Source organism: Arachis hypogaea, chromosome 1 (genome assembly GCF_003086295.3).
Source record: "Arachis hypogaea cultivar Tifrunner chromosome 1, arahy.Tifrunner.gnm2.J5K5, whole genome shotgun sequence".
NCBI lineage: Eukaryota > Viridiplantae > Streptophyta > Magnoliopsida > Fabales > Fabaceae > Arachis > Arachis hypogaea.
This window is the reverse complement of record NC_092036.1, coordinates 111,592,972-111,606,359: the sequence shown is the minus strand read 5'-3', so window position 1 is coordinate 111,606,359 and position 13,388 is coordinate 111,592,972.

Here is a 13,388-nt window from a genome sequence, read left to right as displayed (position 1 = left end):
ATTTGTCTTCCTAAAACGTTTAAAAAATTTGTCTGTTTACTACTTTCTGTTTTATTTTTCATAATACATACAATAATATTCTTATAAAATAATATCTTGATAAATAATAATTTGTAATAATAATTTATTCTAATGTAAATGAGTAAATTTAAACAAATATTTAAAATAATATTTATAATACTCTTAAAATTTATTTTATAAAACTTTATTTTTAAATTTTTATTAATTACTTTCTAAACCACGAATTCTTTAATATTTTATTTTTGACTTCAATATTTTATAAAATTATATTTAAACCTTCACTTTATTTCATATTTATATATATAACCCTGAACTTTTATAAAATACCCATTTTAGCTCTGCACTTTATTTATTATCCAAGATACCTAAAAAATTTATATAATTATAATATTAAACTCAATCTTTTTATAAAAATACAAGTATATTTTCTCAAAAATAATTTTTCTTGGATGATTCTTCTCTTCATCAAGAACCAAAACCCTCCTTATTTGTTTTTTAAAAAAATACATTTAAATCTTAATCTATTTTTGAGTTTTACGGTTATCGATTTTTCACAACTTTTAATTTAATTTCTTAGAAATTAAACCTCACCCATTTTATTAAAAAAATAACACAATGACAGCCCCAAATCAGCCTCACTATCACAGTTTGGGCAGCACAAACATGACCAAATCACAAGCTTAATCACATATAACAATATATCAACAAAATTCAATATAAAGTCAATCAAACTCCATCAATAATCAATCACAACAACCATTCACTTATCCAACACAAATTTAATTGATGAGAATTTACTAAAATTCTACCTCCGTACGAAATCAAAATACTCAAAATTTCGGAAAAACTTTCTGATTGAGCTGCCTAAGAAAAAAACCATCAGAAATTGTCTGTGCTTTCTAAAACTCCAATGAGTCAAATCCAAAAAAAAAGGGTGCTACCTCACCGTCAGCTTTTATCCAACAAAAATAATACTAATGCAAAGAAAGAAAATATAAACACTTTTATTAGATTAGATTTTTTATTAGAATTACGAATCTCAAAAAATCAAAATGAAAAAATCGGATGTCTTTACGGTTGTTCTCTCTCTCCCACGGTCTCTCTTTCTTTATTTCCTTTCTACTTCACTTCGGTCCTAAAGGAAGGCTTCCTAATTATTAAAGGAATGGACATGTGTCGTGATATATATATATCCAAATTCCATTTTTCTTTTCTTTCGTTCTTTTGAAGGGTACGTTAGAACCTTTCATTATATATAACAATAATAATAGTTTATTATTAATAATAATAATAACAACAACCACAATAACAATAATAATAATAATAATAATAATAATAATAATAATAATAATAATAATAATTATACAAATTTATTTAAATTGTAACTATTAAAATAATTTTAAATAGATAATTTAAAATAATAGAATAAGTCATAATTAAATTAAATTTTAATAATTATAAAATTTTATTTAATTATTTTTGTTAAAAATTAAATAAAAGTTTTTTTAAATAATTAATTATTTAATTTTTAAAAATTTGAAATGTTATATCTGATCTCTATTTAAAAAATATTTATTCTTATTATTTTTGATAATTTATATACAAATTTGAGTTTCATTATGAATTGCGTATTGGTGTTCAGAAAGTAATAGGTCAAAAATTTTTTCATGAAAAAGTTAATAGCGAGCATATATCATATGATCAATATGAGCAGGAGGAAGAAAAACATGAGGAAGTTGAAGTGGATTATATGAATGAGGACGACACAAATGTGGAACCAATGTTCGATTATCACGGCTTCGATGAAGGGTATAACATTGACTCACTCGAAGATATTAGGATGATTGAATTTTGGAACATCAGGGATGAAGATGTATGTCATTTTCACTTTTTTGATGTTGACATTGCATTTGAGTTCTACAATAGATATGCAAGGCCAAGAGGCTTTAATCCTCAGAAGAACAGGACTAGGAAGAGTCGTGCGGGTGTACTTAAGTTGAAGAATTTTGTATGTCATCGTGAAGGATTTAGACCGCAAAATAATTATGGCATTGAAAAATTCAAGAAAAAACCTACACCCGAGACAAGGTGTGGCTGTAGTGCAATAATAGAGATTCGTCTAGATGCACCTAATGGTCGTTGGTTTATTTCTTATTTTTTTTATAAACACAATCATTCGCTTCTGGATCCTCGGTTGAATGGATTGCTTCGTGGGCATAGATTCATGTCCGAAGCTGATATTGGCCACATGATTAACATGAAAAAGGGTGGGATTAGTGTTGGAAAGATATATCGGATATTAGCAAATCAGGCAGGTGGCTATGAGTGTCTCTCTTTCACGTAAAGGGACATGTACAATAAAATAGCAAAGTAGAGACGCCAGTTACCCGGTGATGCATATGTAGCTTTGAAGTATCTATAAGATCAAGCAACAAATGACCCTTTTCTGTATTTCAATCATCACATGGATGCCGATGGTACTTTGTGCAATTTATTCTGGTGCGATGGTCTCAGTAGGGCAGATTACTCATTATTTGGTAATGTGCTGCCTTTTGATGCTACCTATAAGAAGAATAAATATGGTGTCCATTGGTGGTATTTTCTGGTGTCAATCATCACAATCAAACAATTATTTTTGCTGCTATTTTAATTTGCGATGAGGAAAAAGACACATATAGGTAGTTGCTACAACAATTGAAGGTGGCAATGAATGGAAAAGCACCTGTTTCAGTTATCACGGATGGTGATCTATCAATGAAGTTCGTCATTAAGAAAGAGTTTCCTAATACACATCATAGATTATGTGCATAATATCTGATTCGCAATGCAACAAGTAACATTGGCAAGTCCCAGTTTACTTCTATGTTTAAAAGGTGTATGCTAGGCGACTATGAAATTGATGTATTTCGTCAAAAGTAGTTTGAAATAGTTGAGGAATTTGGTGTCAAAAACAAGAATTGGGTCCTAGATATGTATAAAAAGAGACATTCATGGGCAACTGCACATATAAGAGGGAAGTTTTTTGCTGGTTTTAGAACTACTTCTCGGTGCGAGGGTTTAAACTCAATCATTGTAAAGTATGTCAATTCAAGGTACAATCTGGTTGAATTCATTCAACACTTTAATCGATGTGTCGACCATATTCGGTGGAAAGAGGTCCAGGCTGACCTCACATCTATGAATGAGAGACCCAATATGCAAACGTGTTTTCAATAGTTAGAGAGGAGTGCTGCCAATATTTATACGCTATCAATATTTTATATGTTCCAACCAATCCTTGTACGAGCTGCATCAATGAAGGTAATAAATATGAGGTAAATTGGCTCTTATGTGATTTACTCTGTCGGTTTGGACCAAACGCCAAATGAGATGTGGCGTGTATTCTTTTGTGACATTGAGATGGAATTCAATTGTTCATGTATGAGAATGGAATCATTTGGCATACCTTGTGAACACATAGTTTACATCTTGGTGCATGAAGATATAGATGAGTTGCCAAGGTCATTAGTCTTGTCTCGGTGGACCAAAACTGCCAAAGTAGGTTTGCAAAATGCGGTCGGATTTCATTGGGATTCTTTGATGCTAAGTCAATACAGTGGTTTGATGGATTGATTTAGACAACTAACTAACTTTGCTTGCCAAGATAACGAGAGATTTATTTTTACATGAAAAATGGCTATGAATTTGTTGAAATAATTTAAGGAGGAATATGCTGCACAAAAAGAGTTAGTTAATGATGTAGATAATGTAAGAGATTATGTGCAACTGAATGCTTCTGGACCTGGGCTTGCAACCAATGATCTGGGACATAGCATGCTAAAGGACCCAAGAAAATTTAGGACAAAAGGGGGTGCAACACAGTCCAATAAACGAAAACATCGATGTGGACAATGTGGCATGGAGGGCCACAATCGAACAACTTGTCATATTCATCGAGACATTTTACAGTTAGAAGGCAGTGGAATTGACACATTTGATAATGACTTGGATGATCACATGAACATTGAAGATAATTCACTAGTAAGTATTTTTACCAATGAGTTATGACAAAGTTTTAATTGTTGCTTATTAGCTAGTACTAATGATATTATATTGCATATATTGTAGGTATATGATGAGAATGCTTCGTACAGTAGTAATGAAGTACTGTAATAAAGTGGCCAGAAATTTAAAAAATGGAAGCTTTTGCAAACTTGCTACTAAATGTTATTTATAGGTGGCAACAAACACAGGGAGGCATTCACAATCTTCTGGATCTACAACACCCAAAGCAGATGAAAAATCCAAACAAAAATATACAGTGATGTGAATTACATAAGCCAAAATTTATTTATAATTTTATATTATATAAAAATAGATACCAAACTATATTATAGAATAATGAATTTTGCCTTAAACATTTTGATTGTATTGTTATTTTTATTTTTATTCTTGTTGGAATGAAATTCTTACTACTTTTTTTTTTAAAATGCTTGGTTTTTTGAAATTATAGGAATACATAATACATGGCTAAGTTTTTAATAAAACAATATTGTACGTGATAGATTTGTCATCCTTTTTAAGAGTATTTTCACTCTCAATTCGAGTGAGATATCTAATAATATTTAAAATGGATTAAAATAAGAAAAATTGTTGTCAATAAATTTCCTAAGAAAAAAATACAACTGAACTTATCAATGAATTAAATAAATTTATCATTGAATATTTTTTTAAATAACAAACTTACTAACTAAATAGATATAATCGAATCCAAGAATATTGAGAGTGTCAAAACTCACAAAGTTAAATTCATATTGTGGGATACTTGACGATTCTGAATGTCTACGCACATTGATACATTGATTTAAACTCATAAAACTATTTCTTTTCTTATCAAATTCATGAATCGAGGCACAAGAGTCCTCTTAACTAATTGAGGCATGTATTTTTTCTCCCTATAATTGACACACAAAAATAAAAAAACAAACAAAAATGGTAAGTAAACACATTTGAAATATCAATAATATAAATCCAACATCAATTAAAAAAATGACAAAAAGTAACATCTTTATCGGACCAAACCATCTCAATTGAGTATGGAAGTAGAACATTTTCGTAACTCGATAGTGTCTAATTGTCTATAACCTTATCATTTGTATATGTACACATAAATTTTTAACCGTATAATTGATCTCAACAATTTTGTGAACACCAATTGCTGTTGAAAAAAGATAGAAAAATTTTAAATAAGACAAATATGTAAATAAAATAATGAAGGTTGTGGTAGGCTTAGAGAAGGGGGGGTTGAATCTATGCCTTCCTTTTCTCGTTGCTGTTATGAACCTTTTTTGAGAAAATTACAATTCTGATTCTGTTTGAACTCAGCAGCGGAAATTTATGAGACAATTTATTTTTGTCTCATGAATATCAGAAAACAGAACTTAGCAGAGAAGAGAAAAGAGAACACCAGCATGTATCCTGGTTCGGTTGCCTTGTGCTATGCAACCTACATCCAGTCTCCTCCACAATTATGGAGGAATTTCACTATAGTTAACAAAATTACATACACCAATTTCACACTCAAGTTCTATCCTAACTTGACATTGGCTATGCTAACTCTTAACTATTCACCCTTAGTGCTAACCCAACTAAGAAAGGGATACCAAACAGGTACAAGATACAAGACACTTAGCTAACCTAAAGAAATCTAAAAATAACTCTAGGATTTTCTCTCAAGTGTACCTCTCAGCCTTTTTCAATTTATGGCTTTTTCTTAAGCTTTCTCACTTTGCCTTTTCTCTCAAGAAATTACAGAAAGATAAGCTTAGAAAAGTACATTACAAACAGTAAAACATGAAGGAGATTGATTTCATCTACAGCCTCTGTGCTATGCGAAAAACCAGATTAGCAAGCCTCTGATTTAGTTCTTCATACTGGCGGAATGCACCTTTGAATAGGTTACACTATCCAGTTAGTTGAACTTCTTCAAAGAGCTCTATCAGAACAAACACCTCAAGTTTTCTGGTTATCTCTCCTTCCTTCAGAATGAACAACAAGCTTCTTTTTATCTCCTTGCATGTTCCTTGGTTCTTCTTCCAAGGTCAACATCTTGAGCCTTGAGCTTCACCAACCCACAAGCTCACTTTTTCTTCTCAATCATCAAAGTGGAACCTTTCCTTCTGACTTTTCCAACTTGACCGAAAGCCATGAAGGAGTAACCGAAATTGTTTTCCAATGGTCAACCAAATCTGAACCATAGAGATGCAACTTGGTCTCCAAGAATCTCTTGTGACCGTGGATTTGTAGCAGTGAAGAATAGAGATCAACTTTTTCTTTGAATGCCATTTTCGGATAGAACAGAGAGTAGGGATGAAGAGAAGAAGATTTGATGTGAGCAAGATGAGATGGAATACCTTTAACCTAAGCTTGATTTGGTTTGAATTTTGTGATTTGATTTTTGTGTATCAAGCTTAACCTTTCTCTCTCTTGCTTCTTTGGTGTTTTGCTTAGTGAAGAAGCTCTTTCTCTCTTTCTCTTTCTTACTTTTTCTGAAGCTGATTTGACTTGATTTGAGAGGAGGGGAACGTTGCTTTGGTTGGAGCAACATGGAGGGAATTTGCTTGCTGAATTATCAAACCAGGCTTGGGTTTTTTTTTGGCCCGTTGGTTCCTTTCCTTTGCTTCTTGAAGAATTTTGCTTGAGATGGATGACTTGGGCTTGGTTTATTTTCATTTCTCATTTAGCCCACCAGCAGATTTCTTTTTGTTTAACATTTGGCTGCTTTAAACAAATTTTTGGCCTGCAGCATGTTTATAAATAATTAGTAATATGCAATTAGTTTAATCAACACTAATTATTTATTTTTCAAAAATAATGTTTGTCATCATTAATTAAGTTAGTTAATTTCTTAACTCAACAATCTCGCCCTTGATGACAAACATGATTTGAACAATAATCAAAACAAGGAAATGAAGTAAGGTTTAGAAACTCCCTTTGATTTTTGTCATTTGCTTTTGTGTTGCTCCCCCTTTCCTTTTCAAGATTATCTCCCCCTGGATTTATGCTTTCCTCTTTGTTCCTGTTTATGCATTGTACTTAAAGAAAGCACAATAAAGAGCTATGCACATTTATCTTGTCTAAGAGATATCAAATGAGCAACATCACATAATCAGCCCAACATTAATCTAATATCAGCAGCAAAGGGATCAAATTCTAGTGCTATTACTCCCCCTTTTGTCATCAAGGGTGGAAAATAAACAAGATCAACAAAAAACATCAATACAAATCCTGCAAGAAAAGGTTAGATCACAGTTCAAAGATCTAACTAAACCAACAAAAGTGCAACAGTATTTAGAGTTATTACAGTCATCCAAAATAAAAACAGTTCAACAGTTGCAAAATAAATAGAATTCATGAGACAAAAAGAGAGCAACAGTAGCAGTTTTCATGAGACAAATCTTAGGCATCAGAATTATCCCCTTCTGATCCAGCTTCCTCTTCATCCTCAGTGGCCTGATCTTCATCCTCATTCATGTTATCAATGAATTTCATAAGCACAGCCACCCTATCTCTTGATTTCTTCAGGAAGTTCTCATGCTTGCTAGCTAGCTTTCTTTGTTCCTTACTCATGGCAATCAAATGATTTGATTGGGAGACAAACTCTTGAGCAACATCTTTGACCACATTCAGCAGAGCAGATTTCTTCCCAGTGGAAATGGAAGTACCCTCAGTGGAAGGAGGAGTAGAGTCATCCGGTATGTACTCGTTATCATCATCATCATCTAAAACCACTCTCTCAGATCTAGTTGGCCCTTTATGCTATTTCACTGAACCACGCCCTTTTAGGTATGAATGTCTGTTTTCATAATCCTCATTTGACAGGTCAACACCAAAATTTTCAAATATGCAAGTTAAAAACATGCCATAAGGTAGTGCTTTATCTTTCACACTTCTAACAGAGTCAAACATGTATCTAGCCATCAAATAGGCAAAAGAGATTTCTGTTTTAGTGATTAGGGCATACAAAACAAGTGTGTCAGTGTAAGAAACCCTTTGATATGAACCACTTTGAGGAATTAAAATGTGATTGACAATTCGGTGCAATTGAGCACGTTCATATCCTAGGGCTTTGTGAGTGGGTGTGATGCCATTAATTAGAGAAACATGTTCACAAATGTGAGCAAGAGCATCATGGTAAGAGATACCAACAAATTCATCCCACTTCACAGATGTATAAGCACACAGCCCTACATCAGTGTACTTCAAGGAGTCACTGATTGTCTCATTATTCAAGATAATGTCTCTGCCCTTAACATAAGAATGCACACTTCCTTCATGGTATGTCATGTTTGCATAAAATTCTTTGACTAACTGAGGATACACAGGTTTTTTGATTTTGAAAAGGTGATTCCAGTCCAAAAACTCCAAATTTTCAACAAAAGGAAATCCTTTCTTTTTCAAATCAGGTAAATCAGCAAGAAAAGAGGGACATAGATGACGGTACTGAATAACTCCCTCATAAAAATCATGGTTCATGGCAGATTTGAAACGATGGGGGTTATAGTCTGAGTGAGATGTCATGAAGTATGATTTGTGAGAAAAAGGATCTATGTCTGGTTCTCTAACTGATTTGAGAGTGTGATGAGGGTTACCTTTTTGTGAACGCACAGGAACAGACCTTGACTTAGGTTTTGCAGGCTCAGGAACAGGTTCTTCAACAGCAGGACACTTACCCTTGGATGAACTAGGTTTTGTGGAGCTTGGTTTGGATGGCGTTGCCTTCGATGGTGGCGTTGGTTTGGCAGGAGCAGGATACCTTGGAGTGTTCTTGGTCCGAGCCATGGGGTCACAGCGAGGAGGAGAGGTAGGAGGAGAAGGTGAGGGAGTGAAGGTGGTGTCTTGAGAACGGGTTGATGGTCTAGGAAAACCTGGAAGTTTATGGATTTTCTCACGAGGTGCTCTTTTGGCAATGACTTTCTTCCCCATTTTGGTTAAATTGATGCTTTTGATGGAAGAGAAATAGTGGTGTGAGAGGGAAGAAACCGAAGGGTTGAGGAGAAGTTATGGAGGGAAGAGAGGGAGTGTTGGTAACCGTACCCAAAAGCAAATTTCCAAAACCATGCAACTGCATCACCATTTGAAAAGACTTGAAAAGACATGACCTCATAAAAGAAAGATTTGATTTGATTTAAAAATTAATTTTAAATTTTGAAAGGCAATCAGAATTAAATTGAAACTCCTTTTGGACCAAAGTCAAAAATTAAGTTAGCATAAAAACTTTTTTGGGCCAAAAAAAAACTTTTAATGAAAACTTAAACACACAAGTAAGAATATAAACAAGCAAGAATGTAACATTCAAATTGGGCCCAGATGTGGTTTGAATTAATGGAACATATAGGACTACCCAGATCTGAATTGAGGTTGGCCCAGATTGATTTTTCACTTGCAATAAGCCCTGAACACGCTGTCTTGAAGGAAACATTCATCATCTGCCCAGAATTGTCTCATACCTGTTTATGAGACAAAAAAATCTCCAGCAAATACATCAGCACTTTTCAAACAGAAAATCATAGCTCAAAATGCCTAAACAAGTCCTAAGCATGCAGAATCTATCCTCAGCTAATGGTTTTGTAAAAATATCTGCTAATTGCTCCTCAGATTTAACAAATTGAATACTAATATCCCCCTTTTGGACATGCTCTCTTATTGAGTGAAATTTCACTTCAATATGCTTAGTCCTAGAGTGCAAAACTGGATTTTTAGAAATATTGATGGCACTCATATTATCACACATCAAGGGAATATTTTCAGCATTTAATTTGTAATCTGCAAGCTGTGTTTTTAACCATAAAAGCTGAGAACAACAAGAAGAAGCAGCTATATACTCAACCTCTGCAGTGGATAAGGCCACTGTTGGTTGCTTCTTACTTGACCAAACATTTAAGGACTTTCCAAGGAAGCAACATAAACCAGAAGTGCTCCTTCTATCAACTCTATCACCAGCAAAATCTGCATCACAATAACCAACTGCAGAAAAATCATCAATCTTAGGATACCAAAGACCAAAATTGGATGTGCCGTGAACATATCTAATGATCCTTTTAACTGCAGAAAGATGTGACTCTTTAGGTTTGGATTGGAACCTAGAACATAATCCAACACTTTGCACAATATCGGGTCTAGAGGAAGTTAGGTACATAAGAGAACCGATCATCCATCTATACCTAGTCTCATCAATATCTTTCTCAGTTTCTCCCTTATCTAATTTAGAACTAGGATGCATGGGAGTTCCCATGGGTTTGGCATTTTCCATACCAAATTTCTTAACTAATTCCTTGGCATACTTTTCTTGATGAATGAAAATACCATTTTCAGTTTGTTTAATTTGCAGCCCAAGGAAAAAATTAAGTTCACCCATTATACTCATGTCAAATTCGCTTGTCATGAGTTTTCCAAATTCAGAACAAAGGGATTCATTGGCTGATCCAAAAATAATGTCATCAACATATATTTGGACTAGAATAAACGAATCATCAGAGTTCTTGATGAATAGATGGTGGACGAAATTGTGATCAAAGAGTTCCAGGCACTGTTAGAGAAGCTCACAACTCCGTTCAACTTAACCAGCAAGTGTACTGGGTCATCCAAGTAATACCTTACGTGAGTAAGGGTCGATCCCACAGAGATTGTTGGTATGAAGCAAGCTATGGTCACCTTGTAAATCTCAGTTAGACAGATTAAATGGTTTTGGGTTTCGAAAATTAATAATAAATAGAAAATAAAAAGGGATAGAAATACTTATGTAAATCAATAGTGGGAATTTCAGATAGGCGTATGGAGATGCTGTGCTCCTCTCGAATCTCTACTTTTTTATTACATTCATCCAATCCTTCCTACTCCTTTCCATGGCAAGCTGTATGTAGGGCATCACCATCATCAATGGCTACTTTCAATCCTCTCGGGAAAATGGTCCTATGCGCTGTCACTGCACGGCTAATCGTCTGGAGGCATCACCCTTGTTAATAGCTACATCCCATCCTCTCAGTGAAAATGGTCCAAATACTCTGTCACAGCACGGCTAATCATCTGTCGATTCTCAATTAGGTTGAAGTAGAATCCATTGATTCTTTTACGTTTGTCATCACGCCCAGCCTTCAGGAGTTTGAAGCTCGTCACAGTCATTCAATACCGGAATCCTACTCGGAATACCACAGACAAGGTTAGAATTTTCGGATTCCCGGGATCCTACTCGGAATACCACAGACAAGGTTAGACTTTACGGATTCCCATGAATGCCGCCATCTATCTAGCTTATACCACGAAGATTCTGTTGGGGAATCTAAGAGATATGCGCCCGGCCTAGAGTAGAACGGAAGTGGTTGTCAATCACGCGCGTTCATAGGTGAGAATGATGATGAGTGTCACGGATCATCACATTCATCAAAGTGTTGTGCAACGTATATCTTGGAATAAGAATAAAAGAGAATTGAATAGAAAGTAATAGTAATTGTATTGAAACTTGAGGTACAGCAGAGCTCCACACCCTTAATCTATGGTGTGTAGAAACTCCACCGTTGAAAATACATAAGTGAAAGGTTCAGGCATGGCCGAATGGCCAGCCTCCCTGAATGATCAAAAGACCGAATGATCAAAGACTAGAACAATCAAAGATTAAACTGTCAAAGATGTCTAATACAATAGTAACTTATCCTATTTATACTAGACTAGCTACTAGGGTTTACATGAGTAAGTAATTGATGCATAAATCCACTTCCGGGGCCCACTTGGTGTATGTTTGGGCTGAGCTTGATCTATCCATGAGCTGAGGCTTTTCTTGGAGTTGAACGCCAAGTTATAACGTGTTTTGGGCGTTTAACTCCGGATCATGACGTGTTTCTGGCGTTTAACTCTAGATAGTAGCATGTACTTGGAGTTCAACGCCAAGTTACGTCGTCAACTTCCGAATAAAGTATGGACTATTATATATTGATGGAAAGCTCTAGATGTCTAATTTTCAACGCCGTTGAGAGCGCGCCATTTGGAGTTCTGTAGCTCCAGAAAATCCATTTTGAGTGCAGGGAGGTCAGATTCCAACAGCATCAGTAGTCCTTTTGTCAGCCTTTTTCAGAGTTTTACTCAAGTCCCTCAATTTTAGCCAGAAACTACCTGAAATCACAGAAAAACATACAAACTCATAGTAAAGTCCAGAAATGTGAATTTAACATAAAAACTAATGAAAACATCCCTAAAAGTAGCTTGAACTTACTAAAAACTATCTAAAAACAATGCCAAAAAGCGTATAAATTATCCGCTTATCACAACACCAAACTTAAATTGTTGCTTGTCCCCAAGCAACTGAAAATCAATAGGATAAAAAGAAGAGAATATACTATAAATTTCAAAATATCAATGAATATTAATTCTAATTAGATGAGCGGGACTTGTAGCTTTTTGCTTCTGAACAGTTTTGGCAACTCACTTTTTCCTTTGAAGTTCAAAGTGATTGGCGTCTCTAGGAACTCAGAGTTCAGATAGTGTTATTGACTTTCCTAGTTAAGAATGTTGATTCTTGAACACAGCTACTTATGAGTCTTGGCTGTGGCCCTAAGCATTTTATTTTCCAGTATTACCACCGGATACATAAATGCCACAGACACATGACTGGGTGAACCTTTTCATATTGTGACTCAGCTTTGCTAGAGTCCCCAATTAGAGGTGTCCAGAGCTCTTAAGCACACTCTTTTTGCTTTGGATCACGACTTTAACCACTCAGTCTCAAGCTTTTCACTTGGGCCTTCATGACACAAGCACATGGTTAGGGACAGCTTGATTTAGCCGCTTAGGCCTGGATTTGATTTCCTTGGGCCCTCCTATCCATTGATGCTCAAAGCCTTGGATCCTTTTTACCCTTTCCTTTTGGTTTTAAGGGCTATTGACTTTTTCTGCTTGCTTTTTCTTTTTCTTTCTATATTTTTTTTCGCCATTTTTTTTGCAAGCTTTTCTTTTTTTTTTCTCACTGCTTTTTCTTGCTTCAAGAATCAATTTTCATGATTTTTCAGATTATCAATAACATTTCTCTTTGTTCATCATTCTTTCAAGAGCCAAAAATTTTAACATTCATAAACAACAAGATAAAAAATATGCACTGTTCAAGCATTCATTCAGAAAACAAAAAGGATTGTCACCACATCAATATAATTAAACTAAATTCAAGGATAAATTCGAAATTCATGTACTTCTTGTTCTTTTGAATTAAAACATTTTTCTTTTAAGAGAGGTGAAGGATTAATGGATTTTATTCATAGCTTTAAGACATAGTTACTAAACACTAATGATCATGAAGTAGAGACACAAAACATAAATGAACACAACATAAAAACCGAAAAGCA